Source organism: Rhea americana, unplaced genomic scaffold (assembly GCF_003343005.1).
Source record: "Rhea americana isolate MKP2758 unplaced genomic scaffold, rheAme1 scaffold_238, whole genome shotgun sequence".
NCBI lineage: Eukaryota > Metazoa > Chordata > Aves > Rheiformes > Rheidae > Rhea > Rhea americana.
Window position 1 is genome coordinate 207,110 of NW_028186355.1, and position 17,465 is coordinate 224,574.

Below are 17,465 nucleotides of genomic sequence, written 5' to 3' on the forward strand. Positions count from 1 at the left end.
AGATGTGCAGCGTGATCAACCTGGGCACCGATACCTGCTTCTCAGCACTGCTGGAAAGCTGACAGACAGCAGCATGAGGTGCTGTCAAGTTCGGGCTCCGCTTGAGGGAGTAAGTGCCATGGCACACTTGGCAGTCCTGATCCCCAGAGGTGCAAGATAGTCATACTTTGTGTTGAGATGAGACCTACATGCATAACATCCCTGCAGGGTATGAGAAAAGAGCGGTATTGGGGGGGTGATGTGGACAATTCGGGAATTAGGTCTAACCTTCAGTGTAGGCACAGTAACCCCAGACCCCACAATGTCAAGAGCCCTAAAGTAACAGAAGTACAGAAATGATACAGACATGTTTTCCTTTCTCCCCCTTCAAGCATGGAAACGATATAACAGTCACCAAGGGCTGTACATAGCCTCTAGGTGCCACCCGCCTGTTCTAYGTTCAGGAGTTTTTACTGATTTTTTTTTCTACTAGAGATGAAATTTTCCCCATGTTCTTTTCTATTTGCATTGTGCATTTTAGAAAGCAACTCTGAATTTAAAATTTTAGTTAAATGATACGAAAAAAGAAAACAAAGTCAAGTTTTTATCAAATACACTATAAAACCTTCCACATTTATTGCAGAGAGCAGTGACACATACATAATATGTTCTTGAATGAGCCATTTTGTCAAGCAGTGGTACTTCAGCATCCTGAGCAGCGTGCTAAGTTGAATGCCTTTGTTCTGTGCTTTAGGACAGGGTGTACATACCAAATGTCATGAGACTTTTGAGCAGACCAGTGGAACAAATAAAAGAAATGTCTATGGTAATGAAAAGCATTTAAAAGCTTATAAAACAGAACAGGCTGTACCCTTGGCTGGYATCTTCAGCAAGGTTCTTCTATCATTGCTGTGACCCACACCAGTGTATGCCACACACACTTAGTGATCCTGCAAGGCCCTACAAAATAAACGCTGCCTACCTCAGGCCATAACCTTGTAGCTTAAAAAAGTGTATGGGAAGTGGGGTATGGGCCATAGGCTGTTTTCTGGGCTGTTAGTTTTCAGCATTATGCTTTTAAGGCCAGTCCATGCTTTGTGGTCCATACAGGGCAATCTATATAGCCTGTCTATACAGCACTTTTTTCCATGGATACATCCTACCTAGATGCACTCAAAGGGTGGGATACATATATACTTTTCCTTTCAAAGATTCTGAGGTATATTGGCAGGATCCGTGATATCTCTCCATCATCTTTTTAGGTATGGGACCTAGGGCACTAATGCTGTCTTCTATGGGRATTGTCTCAAATCTGGTCTAGAGTCAGCAGAGTTTAGCAGCACCACAGCACGCACAACAGAGGCAAAGGAGTGTGAGAAGAGAGGTCCCTACATCCTCCTTACTTATGGGAAAGGATGGTTTCATGTGTTATCAGAGATGACATGATCAAAGGATGCATTTTATTCCTGGCAAGAGACTAAATGTGATTGTTATGGTCCAAATCAAACTWTCCTTGACATCATTCAGTCAGGCTAGAGGCATAGACAGACCATCACAGTTGACTGACAAAAAGCAATATCGCAGGTCCTCAGAATGTTGTGATCATCAAAAAGTCACCTAAGGCACTGGACAAGGCAGACTGATGTTCTTCCACCCCTGCAGAAACCATTGAAATGAGATGTCTATGAGGAGTCGCACTCAGCTCCCTCAGTACAGACACAAAGATTCYATGAAAGACAGATGACTAAAACAGATGCTCTCCTGCATGAACAAAAGACTTTCTAAATTAATTGTGGCCTACTGGCCACTGAGCATTGCCCCTCAACAGTACTAAACTCTACAGAAGGAGGACATTGATGACCCCTATCAAGATAGCCATCTTTTCTTGCAACTCAGATGTGAGTCACTTGTCCGTATTTGCTTTAATCTTTRTTCAGGAGCTATTTGCAGCTAGCACATTTCACTTGACTGGGCTTGTGGGAGAGCCAGGTTCAGAGACAGTAATGTTCAAGATAGATCTGGGAAGATATTAGATTTATTTTTATGTTTTTTTTTTGTTTGTTTTTTTTTTGCACAAAATGAATGGCTCTTTTTCCAATTCTCTCTGAACTTAACTTATTCCAAACAGAAGGGGCATAGCCCACAGARTCTTCCTCTAAAAGGATAGCATAAAATCATGCCTTCATGACCACCACTGTTCCAACATTTATTTCTGGTATGATCTTGGATAAGGAGTTGGACATATCTCTGGAGGTTCTTCATGGTCATTGTCTCTTTTGCCAATGTCTAGCCTGTCAGCAACTTTGAACAGAAAGAAAGCAGTGGGAGCATGGTGGAAAAGAGTAGACTGAGAACTGGGGCTAAGCCAAGTGGCAGGCAATGGCAGGGTTTGTGTACACTGCAGAATGAACTGTACCCCAAACACCACTTCTTTTAGCCTAAAAAGGCTTCTTTAGCCTTTTTAACCCAGGTGATGGTGACTTCTAGCATATTGGCTCTGGCAGAAAAATTCTCTTGCCTTTCCAGGTGTGGTTGCTGAGCTGGCCATTGCTGGTTGGTAGGAAAGGGAAGGAGACTTATACCATCATAGCCATATCATGACTAAGAGGACCRGGGCCAGCTAGCCATTCCTGGCTCAGCATTTGATGAGCATGACCCCAGGCCCAAAAAGGCAAAGGGCCAGGTGGACTGCGCCTCACAGTACTATCACAGGAGAGACCACAGTCTCTCCTCTTCACCTGGGAGGAGGGAAGGGTCTGGCCCTGTCACATAGTTGTCCCCTGGGATGAAGTGGATGTCCAGCTCTTTGTGGCACAGTACAGCTTTTCTCCCGACAGGCTGCTGTTGCTGGAATGGGAGTGTGGTCAGACTGGTAAAGGAGGGGCCTGGGATCACCACCTCTGTCAGAGATTTTGCAGAAACACAYTTTTAAGAGAGTGGGCAGGCAGTGTTACAAGTGGTACAAATTCTGCCTTGGGGCATGGAGCTGCTGCTCTGGATGATTCTGCTTTTCATGTACTGTGCTGTGCTGTCTAGCACATGCTGCTCTGCAGTTAGAGCTCTGCGCTCAGGAGCTGGAGAAAGAGGTAGATGATTTYTCTGTCATGTCTGAACACTTAATCCTTGTTGCCAGAGATGACTCATCCCTAGGGCTCAAAAATATACCTTTAGAAAATGCTTTTGTTTTTTGACAATGAATGGACCAGATTGCACCTACAGCACGTAATTTTACAAAATCATCCCCAAGGAAGGTAGCTCATCTGCTTTCCAGTTTCAAAAATTGAACCACTATGCTATATCTATGCAAGCAATATACTTTTTCAGGAACAAGGTATTTGCAGTAAAGTGCACTTAAAGTAAATGGGTTTGTTAAGCAGCATTGCCTGACTCTTTGTTCATTTTTGTCTATAGATTGCATGGAAAGTGTTTTCACTGAAAGGGAAAACAAGTCAATACATTTCCCTAATCCATCCTTCAATCTAAAAGCAGGCACATGCACTGCTGCTATTTAAAGTTTAATTATCAATTAAAGGACAAGGAATTCAAGTTTGCAGCTTGTCACACACACTGCACAGTACAGCCATATGGGACCAAGGACCTTGTTACAGAGATTGAAGAATAAAAGAGCTTCCACTTTTTAAATCGAATTGCCCATTGTAATGCTAATAACCAGGTGAMGACCTTCTGAGAGAGGAAGGAAGATCCCTTAGCAAGATTCTCTACCTTGTGAGTTATGGAGAGTTGTCCTCCAGCCTGAAAAAGAGGCTGGAGTAGGTCAYGACATAGTCAGGACTGTTTACATGGCGTCATATACCTTCCTTCAGCTGTTTTCTCCTTCCTCAGTSTTATGGCAGTAGCACTTCAATTTTTAAAAGGTTCCTACAAAAGCTGTTGGGCTGTATTTTGTTCTTGACATATGCAATGAAGTGTGGTGGGAAAATATTGTATGTCTACTCTTCACCTTCGTGTTCACATAAGAATCTATAAATCCTGAGGATGAACAGTTTTTAAACTAGGTAAAGTGCTTCTTCTTCACGCAGAGAAAATATCCTTCTGGCTAAAGAGGCTARAGAGGCATTGGCCTCTTCAGTTTAGAAGCTACCATAGAAAGTTAWATATTAATGCATGATATGGCAACATGTACATCAATTACAGACCCCCCCCCCCCAAAAAAAAAATCTGAACATCTCTTGGTCAATATTTAAATCTGTTCTTCAATATATAGCTAAAATGAGGCATTAGAAAAACAATCATCCACCACTGGATTCCAGAGAAGAGTAAACTGAGTTTTGATGACCCTTGCCTTCATTTTTAATCACTTAAATCSAATCTGCACACTAGGTCTTTAATCCATGGATGCCCACAAGTGCACATGCAACTAGCCTGAATGTACAAATTACATTCATGTGCATTATATGTAGCTGTATGTGCAGATGACTAGTTGGCTGCCTGCCTATTTCAGTAAGGTCAAAATTAGATAGCTTTTTAGAAGGATTGTCCTGAACTCATGGGCWGAAGTGCTCAGAATGTCTGGATACATTTTCCATGTTCAATATTTATTATACACTATGCCACAAAATTCAGCTTCCAGATCAGATTATTAAATAACTTCATATGCAACTGCATTCAGTATGTTCCATCTTGACACAAAGTTCAAAGCTCAACTCCAAAACCATCATGCTGCCTGTTTCTTAAGTGCTTGTTATGCAGCACATGGAAGATGCCTTGTTCATCCTGGGACTGAATGTTAATCTGACGAATACCACAGTAAAAAACCCTTTGCTTCTGTACCATCTCGGGTTCAGTATAGAGGGAAGGGAAATGCAACAATATCATGCATCTGTTCATCAGCCAGTTCATTTCCTTGTGTTATATGGAAAACTCTGCAAGTTTGCTTAGAGGACCTTCCAGGAGYAGAGAAATGCCTTAGTCAAAAAGGAAGTCTTACTATCTGTAGAAAGCCATGTCAACTSTGAGAAAAGTGAATTACTGGCACTGTAAAGCAAGTTTTCCTTAAAATCAAGTGAAAGAAAATATAGTTTTATTCACAGAATAAAACACACAATAACAGAATGGTTGAGGTTGGAAGGGACCTCTGGAGATCATCTAGTCTAACCCCCCTGCTCAAGCAGGATCACCTAGAGAATTATTGCTCGGCTGAGAACTACTCAGGAGGCCTGCTGTCTACCCCAGGACCTGAGAGTCTGATTTTGTTAGTTTTACTTGTGAGGAAGTCAGATATTAAAACCATTATACTGGCAGTGGACCTTTTAACCTTTTTATTATCTCAGATCCTACCTCTTTAACTCTATATAGTCTTCCCTGCACTGTGAGTATTTTTCAGTGTTTATGCTCCAGCCTGTACTGAATTTCTGAGATCTTATTAATTGTGAGTTTCAACACTGAGACCTGACAATGGTTTGTGCTCTAAGCTGCCACTTTTGTAGATTCACTAAATAAATATATATATACACATATGCATACATTCATACATATATATATATAAAATAAAATGCCTACATTTAGAGATGCTTTTCAGTTAATATAGTCATGATTTAAATATGTGGCTACTACTCAGAAGTGCATTTGCCCACAATCATCAGCAAATGCACATGGCATGTAGGTATCAACCATACAGCTTCTAATAAACTAGGTCTATTTGTTGTGTAATCTAGGAAGCAAAACTACCTTGCTGCAAAATGTTAAGGTGGACATACATATTCAGACTTGGAGGCAGACAAGGCATAAGCACTTYTGTGTGCTGGAAGAATGAAAAAAGTAGCATGTTATTAACCTGTTCTTTAGCTTCTCAAAGTCTCTTTATTCTTATCTGTCCTATAACTAGAAAATACTACAGCCATTTTTCGTGCATTTGACAAAGCGTTATTACATGCTTCATTTGCATCAATTACACAGAAAACCAGAGCTGAATTGCTTACAAATGCTGATAGAATTGTATCTTTAACACTTCAAGAAAGCAATATTCAGCAAAGACTACATACAACCATGTGCCAGAACCATTCTTTCTGAAAACATTTTGGTTTATAGGAATGCAGGAAGAGCAAGCAATACATTATGACTTATATTTTAAAGATACTRGTAAAGAGATATAGCTATTAATCCTGTATGTATTTGCAATTTTTTTGCTTTAAAACTGGCTTTGAGTATTTGTTTGAAGTCAAATTATAGTAAGATCATTAACTCCCTTTTTACCTTTACCTTCATCTTCTCATCATGAAATATTTTACAAATGGGTTTATATGTCTCTATGAAAAGGGAAAACTAAAGGCTCTGGGGAATAAGGAAGATTTTATTGAAGAGAGGGATTATCCTTCAGAAGGGCTTTGTTTTTCTAAGGATTTTCTTACTGATGTGTATTAATTGGTTTTCCTTGWTAAAAAAATCACACTGCCTTACATGTATCAAAACAATGTTTAAAGCTGTAGTTCAGTCTCTGCTGAACTTACTATAAAAGAGGGAAACACTAACATAATACAACTGCAGTATCTGAACTTTTGGAAAACTACTTTCTAATTAAATCTAGCRTAACTATCAAAATAACTACGCAGTACTTTTGAAAAGCCAGACYCAGAAGTCAGATATAAGAAGTATAAGCATCAAGCGTTTTGAATTTACCGAAGCTGTAAACTAATAAATCAATGTCTTTAAAACAAGAGATGAAAGATTAGGGCTCAGTAAAAGGTGTTTTCACACTGATGCAACAAAATGTATTGATATTTATGTTGGATAGTTTTAATTACATTTAATTGCTGTACTTTGTCTTTAACAGAAGAATTTTAATGGAGACAGTAAAATCTTTGCTGTTGGTTCTAATGTAAAAAAATTCAGTGCCTCATGCTGAGCAGTGATCAGTGAACCTCTACTTAAGTCGGTGGAGTCAGATCTACACTACTTGAGGATCAAGTCCTTTATTTTATCGCAAGTGCAGCCAGTTTGGTCCATCAGGTTACGTAAACAGAGAAACGTGCTGCGCAAAGCCTCAAGTGAAGGAATGACACCTTTTGAGGAGGGGAATTAGAGGTCATCTGTGCTGGCTGAGAATTGCTTGTCCAGGGGCTAATGAAAACTGACAGATTACTCCTTGTGGAAAAATAACTCCTCACAAAAATAACAACCATGCAAATTAATATAATACACAAAGAGGGAGAAGATTTAAGTGACTATTTCCCTTATCGCTTTCATCTAGCTTCTTCTTTTTGTGCTGTTCCCTAATGATTCTCATTTGTTTGCTTCATTTACTGTTGTCTGCCCTTCCTTGAATGCTGCTCGTGTATGCAAAGTGCTTCATTGATGTTAGGGCACATGGGGTTGCATCTTTCTGGCCTCTGATTCATGATCCTCCCCAAGTTTTTGTGATTGTTGTTGTGCTGTTGCTGCTGAGCAAGTCCTTTCCCCCAGATCGTCACTCCGTCTCTCTGCCAGGGTTTGTCTCCTCACAGCAGAGGTGGTAGAATGGGCAGCAGCTCTGTGTCTCCTCTGCTGCAGATCAGAGCCTCTGTATTAGGTTGAACAGAAATGGATGGCAATTTAAGTTAATATACCAGGCTGCGAAGTGAGTGAGCCATGGGAGTGCTATTTGTGCTCCTGCTTTCTCTGCTAACCTCTGACTGCCAGAGTTAAATCTGACAGAAACTGTGAGTCACAGCCAGTCTGTTAAGACTTCAGCCCAAGTCCATGGAGATCAGTAAAAAAATTCCTCCTGTTTCTAGTGAAGATAGGACAATGGCTTTAGATACTCTAAAAGGCTCGATTCTACTGTGACATTTACAAAAAATAAAGACATTTGTTTGAGCAAAACATGAATCAAATGCTTCATTTCTGTTCCACTGTATTGCACCCAAAGCTCTGCTGAGAAATTATGTGATTACCTTTCTCTACTTCCATCTTCCCTCTTAAAGTCCTCCCTGYCATCTTCATTCCACTGCACATGAAATAAATCCAAGCTCCTTAGAACAGAGTCCCTGGCTTTTTATTTAGAGTGCAAGATATAGGTCTTTTTGAATGCTGTGAGATGATAAATATGTTACAATAAATGTGTTTTCTGCTCTTAACTAGAGAGTAATTAATCCTAGAACTTTTTTTTTTTCCCTTCCCTCCTTCTTGCTTTCTGAGAATGGTACTATCAGCTACTTCCCAGGGATGCTAGGCAATTGGCAACTGGCAGCCTACTTGAAGAAGTGGATGGTGGCATTCTCTGAAGATAATGACATCAAGCAAAGTCTGTTTGAGAAAACTAACAAAAAGGAGAAAAAGAAAGGACTGACCAAAAGCAGGCCATTGTCCCCCTGTCCCTCCAAGAAAGAGTTTGGGGACAGCTTACTCTAAATGCACTATTGTTCCAAATGACTGGTTACTATGCTGTCTGTTCCCAGTCTAAGGCTGTAGACTCACAGTCTATATATATGTACACATATATAAATACATGGATATATACAAATATATATATATATGTTATGCTGGTTGATGCACTTTTTATTTGAATATAAAATATAATATATTAAGGAGTTTCAGCCTGAAGTTTGARCATTTCATGGATGAATGTGGAGAGTTTTTATGGTGAAAAACATTGGAACTTGTTAACTTGCTAAGTGCTTATGAAAGTATAAGATAGCTGTTACAGATATAGGCTCATTTCTTTTCATTTCTGAACATTTGTGGTTTCATATTTTGCAATTGTTGTTATCTGCTTTGTATTTAGCAAATATRTATTTTGGTTGCTTTCACCTTAGCCTGCCATGAGATAAAGCTGTTTTTAAAGTCACTTTCAAATGTCAAGGCATTCCTTCCCTGCAGATGTTACAATCTTTTGAAGTAGGAAGCTGGGAAACTCAACTCTCCAACACACTGCTCTGGGGGGTTAAGAGTGATGGACATGTTTTAGTATTAGCTGCACTGTCTGATTTGAAAATTACTGGTATGAGAGTCCAAGAGGCAGATGTGTCTTCCTTTGACCAACAATGTGCAGGCAAGCTCAGTGACCTATAGCAGGGTGTGAGGAATGCACATAAACTTTAAGAGTTTYCAAGGAGTTCTTGGCAGTCGCCCTACTAGATGTTCGAGAAGGCTTGTGAAATCCTTTAGTGCATAAACTTCTATTAGTTTGTCCATATTCACAAAAGTTCTGTGAATTTCAAAATCAGTTTAAGCAAATGTATTCATGGTCTACAATAAAGACCTTCAGACCCTTCCATGCACTGGTGTACTGTCTCTGTGCAAAGACTTCTGTTAGAAACTGGATGGGTGAGAAAAGGACTACCTATCTGCAGGTAGATAGGTCTTATTCATGAATTCCCCAAACCCACATAGAACCCACATAGAAACATTAATAATCTTTAYATGTGGAATAACATTTACCAGGGTCCTTGGTAGGCCTATTTCAAGGGAACAACGCTCCAGAATCTGACTGCAGAATATGAAACCAAAACATGTACACACGCACATTGCATGTGCTTTTTATACTCAGCTAATCATCTGATTTTAACGGTTTCAGCAACATAGCATAAACTATTTTTTATACYTTTTGGATTGTTATCTGACAGTACCACAGATATTATACACTTSATTCCATATTTTTCAACATATGATGCTCCTTTAATATGTGTATAACATGGGGTTGATGTAGCCAAGCAGATCTCTTTTTTTGTCAGTTGAATAAATTTATTTTCATTGGCAATTAGAGAGATTTGTGTCATATTGTGTTTATTAAACTGCTAGCCTAGATATTCCTGAAACAGATAGCTTTGGGGTAGCAAGGGGATATGTATCAAAAATATATTTTACCATTGATTTGCTCTAGCTGGGGCTATATTTACACACAAGAGGATCAAAGAAATTCAACAAATATTATTTTTGCAGTCATAATGAAATGAAATTTGGTTTGTAAGTTAACAGACTGCTAATTTCTTGCTTGTAAGAAGTCTTTTCAACTCTCTATCAGAAGCTCAATATTTCAAAAAACGTAAAGCAAAACTTAATCTGAAGAGACTCTCCTAATAAATGCACTATGCCAAAATCGCTAAGTGATGTGATATATGYCCTGTGCTCCTTTCAGCAGGAAAAAAATACAGTAAGATATTTAGATATATACTTAGGTGTTAAGATTCAGTAGTTATGTAAAGCAAACTTCATCCTGCTCCTGATGGTACAATCAGCATTAAGGACAAATACTCTGGCTATATATTTGCAGGCCAGGAGAGCTGAGTGGCAGAAAGATAAATAGGCTATACAGAATCATTCACTTGTTGTATTTGCCGCCAGCTGATGTACCTTCATCATTCTCCCCTGAGATTAATGGTGAGATTTACCATTGCCTTTGTGCTTAAGAAATACCTTGAGCTAAAYTTCAGGTACTCCAACAAGATAAATCTATTTGGAACAACATAAATTTCTGGTAAGGCTTGGGGCTACTTCTGTAGATTTTACTGGACTCTGTCTGACAATTTATTGGAGTGTATGCAATATCTGTTCTCACTCAGTGGTTACTGGACAGACCAGTAAGTTTGCTGGAACGCTTCCTCTTTGATGAAAAGAACAGAACCAGCACTMCATTCTCCACTATTTAAAATTTAGGAGAAGTAGGAAAATCTGAACTCTTTGTATTCTATGGAAAGTCTATTTCTACTTTAACTGGATTGGATAAATTAGTGAAAATAAGGGACTTTTTGTTAATTCCTCACAATTTCTTGAAAATATTAGACCAATTTTTATAGATAATATAATAACAGTGGCTTTTAGCAAATGCCTGAATAAAATAATAGTTGTACCTTCTTGTGACCTTAACTAGGATCATACAACACCCAAAGAAAAGGAAAAAGAAGAGCTTTCAGAAGAGCTGGCTTTATTTGCAGAATGATAGTAACATGCAAAAGTTTGGTGTGGGTTGTAATTGTTTGTGAGGCAGACTTTGTAGAGCAAGTATCAGGCAGATTCTGCTGGTGCTTCAAGTGCGATAGAATGAAACTGCCCACAGGTTTGGAGTGGATCGATATCGTCTCTGCTCATCCTTTTTTAGAGAAAGCAGTTAATCATTTATTTAGAATACTTTCAGCATATTTTGGATAAACAGAAATAGAAACTATTGAGTGTCTTCTTTATTGCCATTTTTCAGATTATAAACACAGATGTATTCAAGTTAACAGCCCTCCCTCTTCTCATTGTATCATGCTAAAATTGACATCCTTTAATCTGAAACAAGTTGGACAACGATTAATTTTTCTTTTAAACTCTGTTGCTTTTCTTTAAATTTCAGCTTCCTACCCTAGCATCTCATCTATTTTGTTTTGTTTGCTTTCCTTGACTACCCTTTGACAGCTGTAATTCCATGAATAGCTGTTAGAACTACATGACGATTTTGGAAGCCATAGGTACAATATTTCTCGAGGGATCTCYGTCATCTCAGACATGTAGACTATGTGTGCACAGGACAGTTATATTACATGCACAGTAATGTCCAGTCAGGCCCTYTGAGTATATGGTGTAGCAACAACTGTTTGCCTGCACAGATGGAGTGAGTGGGGTGATTTATCTGTTCTAAGACATACAACGGTTAGTCTGGCCAGGAGAATATATGTAAGATGATAATTGAGATAAAGAGGAATTCTAGCACTGATTGATGTGTCTTGGTGACCATTCCAAACAGACATTCAGCCTTGCAGCTTGCGATAACATTAGCACTCTGTTATTCACTCATATAGTACCTAGCATAATAAAGAACCTCAGCCATGCTGGCAGAAGTCAACATGATATAAGCAAATACTAATTTATCTATAAAAAACTAATTTATCTATATAGTAATGAAAGTTATCTAGTCATGGGAATCTGTCCTCAGTGCCTCCCTCTACAAGTCTGCTCCTAGGAAACACTGCTCTATTAAGAAACTGGAGGAGAGAGGAAATTCAGCTGCACTAAAAGTATCTTCTTTTGTTGCTTAGTTCTTCAACTATCTTTCTTGGCAATCTCTCCTATAGGCCAGGAGTTTTGCATCTCCTTTTATTTCCATCAGAATAAAAATGGAAAATATGTGATTAGGAATAATAAAGGCAACTATCTCATTATCACATTTTAAGATACTAGTGCMTGTTTCAAAAGTACATTTCCAACATATATGTTTCAAGAGATCAGTGAAGAATATTAAACCTCAAAAAGGTAAGAATGAAAGGGATGTAGATGAATAATTTTAATAGATTTAAATTCTAATACCTTTTTCAGTATCTTACAATCCTTCCAGTTGCTCAGATTCTCAAGAAGATGCAGTTAAAACTAACATTGTACTGTGGTCAAATTACCTTTGCCAACATTCTTTATAATCTACAGTCTGAAGGTTTAGATTCTTCCAAACTTTTCTTATTTAACCCAAATTGAAATGATTATGGATTTTCATATTAATTATGTGACTATTTTCAGTAATTTTGTGAAGTTCAGTGAAACCTTGTAAGGTAAGTTCCACTAATAAATTGTTGTAGGGCCCTTAAAAAACATGTATATCACTTTCTTTTTGTCACAGGGAACTTTATCTCAGAAGGTACCGCATTGTCCAGAAACTAGAATTTTGAATAAAGGAGCAGATTTGTCTCTGGTGAGAGGAGTGAACATCTTTAATTTTACTGTAAAGCTCCAGGCATTATAGACAGTCAGGTCCTGACTCTGCTTAAATCACTGGCAAAATGCCTGCTGAAATCAATAATGCCAGAATTTCATCCACAACATCTTTAATAATGTGTGTCAAAATGAGATCAATTCTTTGCTGTGGGTGGAATGATGTGAAATTGTTCTAAAACGGAAAATGGACAAGTTGCCAATAACTAAGAGACATCAGAGAATTTGAGAAGCTTCCATCTGGGAAACATTTTCAGTTATTCTTTCATAGATATTAAAAAATATGTTTCCTGTTTTCTACAGCTAATTAACTAGAAGAAAAAARAATTCTCCTGGTGGGTATATCTGGTGATTGGGCTATGAGATAAAAGCAGCTAGGCTCTCAATGGCAGAAATATTACTGAAATTTTCACTTTTATTGAAGTATCCTCATGCCCCTTTTTTCAGGAGTCTGTACACCAATCAGCACCAATCAGTGTGTGTCAAGGAGGAATCTCATGTTTTACTGCTATTTAGAATTAGTTTGTATCTCTTTATGTAAAATTATGGCAGGATATTTTATAAAATAATTGAACTTAGCATCTAGGACTTGCTTCTTCCTAAGTTTCCAACAACTTAAGCTTCAACAAAGCAAATGCAATATATACCATTGTCATTTTTGCAAAATCTAAGTCACTTCCACTATTTTTCACTCTGAAATCAAGGAAGGAAGAGCCATATAAAGCATCTGTTTCTGAACTTCAAAAACCAAACTTTCCACTCTGAAAACACCATTAAAGGCTCAAATGATGACAAGTTACAGCCTTCCTTTCATCAGTTGCCATCAGTCAGTAATGCCTAGGACAGTTTCCAGACCACTCAGGCCTCCTAAAGCCACACTAGATGGCTGTAGGAGTTGCTCTGACCATTGCTGATGGCCAGGAGGTAGATTTCCTTCTCTCTGCAAGCTGCCAGAAGAACAATTATAGACATCTCTTGGCCATGACTGACATTATATTGCAAAGAAAATCACTGGCCTAAGTGAACTGGCAGTGAGGTACCAACAGATGCAATATAATATTTTTAAGCCTTGTAACTGAGAAATTAACTTTGTCTCTTTCTCTGAAAACTTTAAATGACACTAAGTTAATCTTACAAGAGGTGACAGATCTCATTTTGAAAAAGTGTGCAGTAAGAATCTCAGAACCGACATTAGTTCTGTAAACTAATCTAATATCTTCAAAGAATTATGAGGATAAATGATGTTCGCGAGACATTAAGCCACTAGCCAAGTCATCAAGTCATCAATACAATGAAGAGATCAGTCCCTCTATAAGTTTTTGCTGTCTGGCAGTCTCGTAAACATATATGTTAATTCTGAAGTCAAAATATACCCACTTTTCTGTGAAAAGCAGCAGAYTCCTTTTAAACTCAGGATTTATATGGGAAGTTTTATTTTGCTACTTTACTTTTTAGTAATGGATGGTTATCTATCTGTGCTCCTACCTATTAGCCGCAGCTGKTTTTTTTTCTCTGTTTAATGGCAGTGGTTGTAAGAAAGCAACTGACTGCTTTATCAAAGTGGCTTTTTTTTGAATTCCYTTTGCAGCAGATCTTCTAACAAACCAAGTCAAACTCTGCTGCATTAAGGAAATATTTCCAGAAAAGCCTTATAGCTTCCAGGTTAAACAGACTACATTCTCTGCAAAACCTGGAGTCCCTCTGCTGCAGTGTGATATGTAAAAAAGAAAATAAAATCAAAATAACCTCTGAAAGAGGTGAATACCTTTCTGCTATGAGGCAAAGGAAAAAAAAGTCCTACAACAGCCTAGAAAAAATGAATAAAGGGCTAGTTTCCTTCCTGTGCCCATTTATAACCAGGCAGTCCACTCAGCATGAGAACTACAACCTTCAGGACAGGAAAAATAGAATTCCCATACACCGCTAATATAGTAAATTTTCAAGTTGGGTAGCTAGAGAGAGGGCCTTTACYTCATCTAATACTGCTTATGAAGCCAGAGTTTCTCTAGTGCCGTCAGCTCATTGTCCTCTTACTCACTGCGCAGCGCCACAGCGGAGGCCCAACGTTCAGCTTTTTGGAGTCAGTTCTTTGGAGGCTAAATCTATCCTATTGGTCCTAGGCAGAAACCATGTTTGCAGTCAGCACAGCAGGATATGGCCATTGGGATGGATGAAGGTTCCCCAATTCCATGAAAGTTTATATCTAAGCCACCATCTGAGCACTTTTATTTTAAAAGCCAAAAGAAGCATCCTGAAGCGAAAGCAGCAATTACATTTTTAAGTTCRTGCCCTGGGGACTTTGACATGTTTATATTTGTTTCTTAAATGGTTAAAAGGAGATATGCTTCTTATATGTGCATACACAGGTATCTGAGATTAAACTGATCTGAAAAACACCAGTATTCTGATACCACAAAGACTTAAACGAATGCACAGCTTTACACATCTGAGTAGCCTAATTAACTCATTTACATGTATACTTTAGTCTCTTTAAAAATAGGGCCCCACTGTCTATGGAACTACCTTAAATAGATTTTCATTCCTCACAGGTATTAATATTCTATAATTAATTAATCTTTTTTCTAGTCTAAAGTTGCTGTAAAGTGAAATATAGCCAAGCTCAAAGACCATAATATTTGAGATGATATGTGGATTTTCTAGCGATTGCTGAGTTTTAATAAAACATTTGAGGTCAAAATTTTCCTCTTCTTTTGCTWGTTCATTGTCAATGAATAAGACATCTTTTCTAAATTATTATTTGAATATTATTTGTTGTTAATTTTTTATCATTTGGAATTGTTTCTTTGCTCATCTGCAGTGGAGCTTATTAAAAATGTTAGAGGTCCTATTTAGACATGCAGACTCTACTACTGCAAACATACAGTCAATGAAGTAATGTTGTTATGAGTCCAAGAAAGTCACATTCTCCATAGATCAGACAGAATTAATTGGATGTATAAAGTTACTTCATGCATACGCTGGCAGGTCAGAGTCATACCCACAYGTAAGGCGTTTATGCATCTTGCAGTAGATCTTTGAAGGACAAAAGCAGACCAGGGAGTACAGGACATCACATGACTCTTCTAAATAAGACCTTCYGGATTAAAATCACACTCTTTCAAGYTGCTGTTTCCCCAGCTCAAGAGTCATGTTTGTGGCTTTATAGTGGTCCAGACTGAACAGGGAGAAGAAGGAGTATTTCTACCCCGAATGCCTCATGTCCCTATGTTAGAGCATTCTCCTAGAATCAGGAAGTTCAGGCACGAACTCTTTCAGGAGCTCTCTCGAAAGGTTCCCGTTTGTTAGGAAAGGCTCTCAAGCTGGTAGGCTGCTTTGCAGGAAGAGAGGCGACAGCATTGCTGCGTTTTGTAGCACTACTGAGAGTAGTGCTGAGAGACCGTGCCTAGGATTTGCTAGTGGTTGGCTCTAGATGACTGCCTGTTCAACCATGTGGGGACRAGCAGCACTCTGATTCTTTATATACACTCAGTTGAGAGATGTTAGTGCTTAATTTTGCATCCCTAAATTGCTCTCTGGAGGTGTTCAGAGAYGTCTTGTACTCTCCATTGTGTATTTAGGGAAGTTAGCATATTTTCTCTGCAGTTTTAATTACATTTAAAAGGATAGATGCCTGATTTTAAGATGAATTTTGATTGGATATTAACTTGGGGTGGGGTGTAATCCAGTTAATGTTCACTCGGCCCATCTTGTCCACATGCAAAAAAGAAGTGACAGCATCTTGTGGGCAATTTGTGTAGTTTTATRTACATTGGGAAAATGAGGTGCCTTCACTGATGTCTACAGCTGAGAGACTGAGCTTTTCTTCACACCCCCAGCTTTGGTGGGCTGTATCTTTCTGTTAATCTTAGTGCTCAAAGCACTTTTGTCCAATCATGATTTTCTGTGCCTTTAATGAAGCATAACAAGAATATGAACTCAAGGCTATGGCTACCGGTGATATGTAAATTTGTAGAAAGGACCCTCTTAATCCAAGCTGTATTTATTGAAATCTTTTTCATTAGAAACATCACATATACATATAGCAATTCTTAATAGGAACCAGAAACCTAATTGGCAGCTCCACAAATGAACAAAGTGTATGAAAGGATACCATTTCCCCAGGAATATGCCTAGATATCTGGAAATAAGAATACCTGGTCTGTGGCACAATTTTCATAAATAATGAATTTGAAGTTGAATTCAGCAGAATTTCATATGGTCAGTAGCTCTGCAACGCAGTGCCCAAGCAATACTGTCTATCAAAGTTACAGAACATATTCTTGCACTTTACTACTAAGTAGCACTGTGTTACACTGCAAGGATGGACTAAGAGCAACCTTGGCCATATAATAATGCTCAAAGTTCCAAATTTTGCTTTTTTCCATTTCCTTTTTAAAGAATATACTTATTCTGAGCCAGAGAAAAATCACCTGGAAATATTTAAGACTCAAGGTAATATTAAGTGTACATAGCAGCATTTCAGCTGGATAATAAAAGACAATGAGGGCTAAGCGAGAAACTTTATAAATGTTTAGAAATGTTTTTCATTTAAAAGATCATAGTTTCTGGAATTATATTTTTTTTCGCACTCCTGACACTGATGACAGAACATGATCTCCCATACCACCTCTATATATTTGGCTTCAATTTTGATTAATCTCTATATGCTTTCAAAAAGATATGACAATATTTTCAAGTCTTGGATGTCTAATGTATTCAAGTTTACAAAAATGTTTGCATTATCTTTTATTAGGAAAGACATTCAGAGAAGCTGACAGTTTAGAAAAGTCCAAGAGGGTWCAGGAGAAAGTAACTATTTAATTTTAACAAGAGGTGAAAGAATTGTTGATAAACTGACTGTGTTGGAAAGG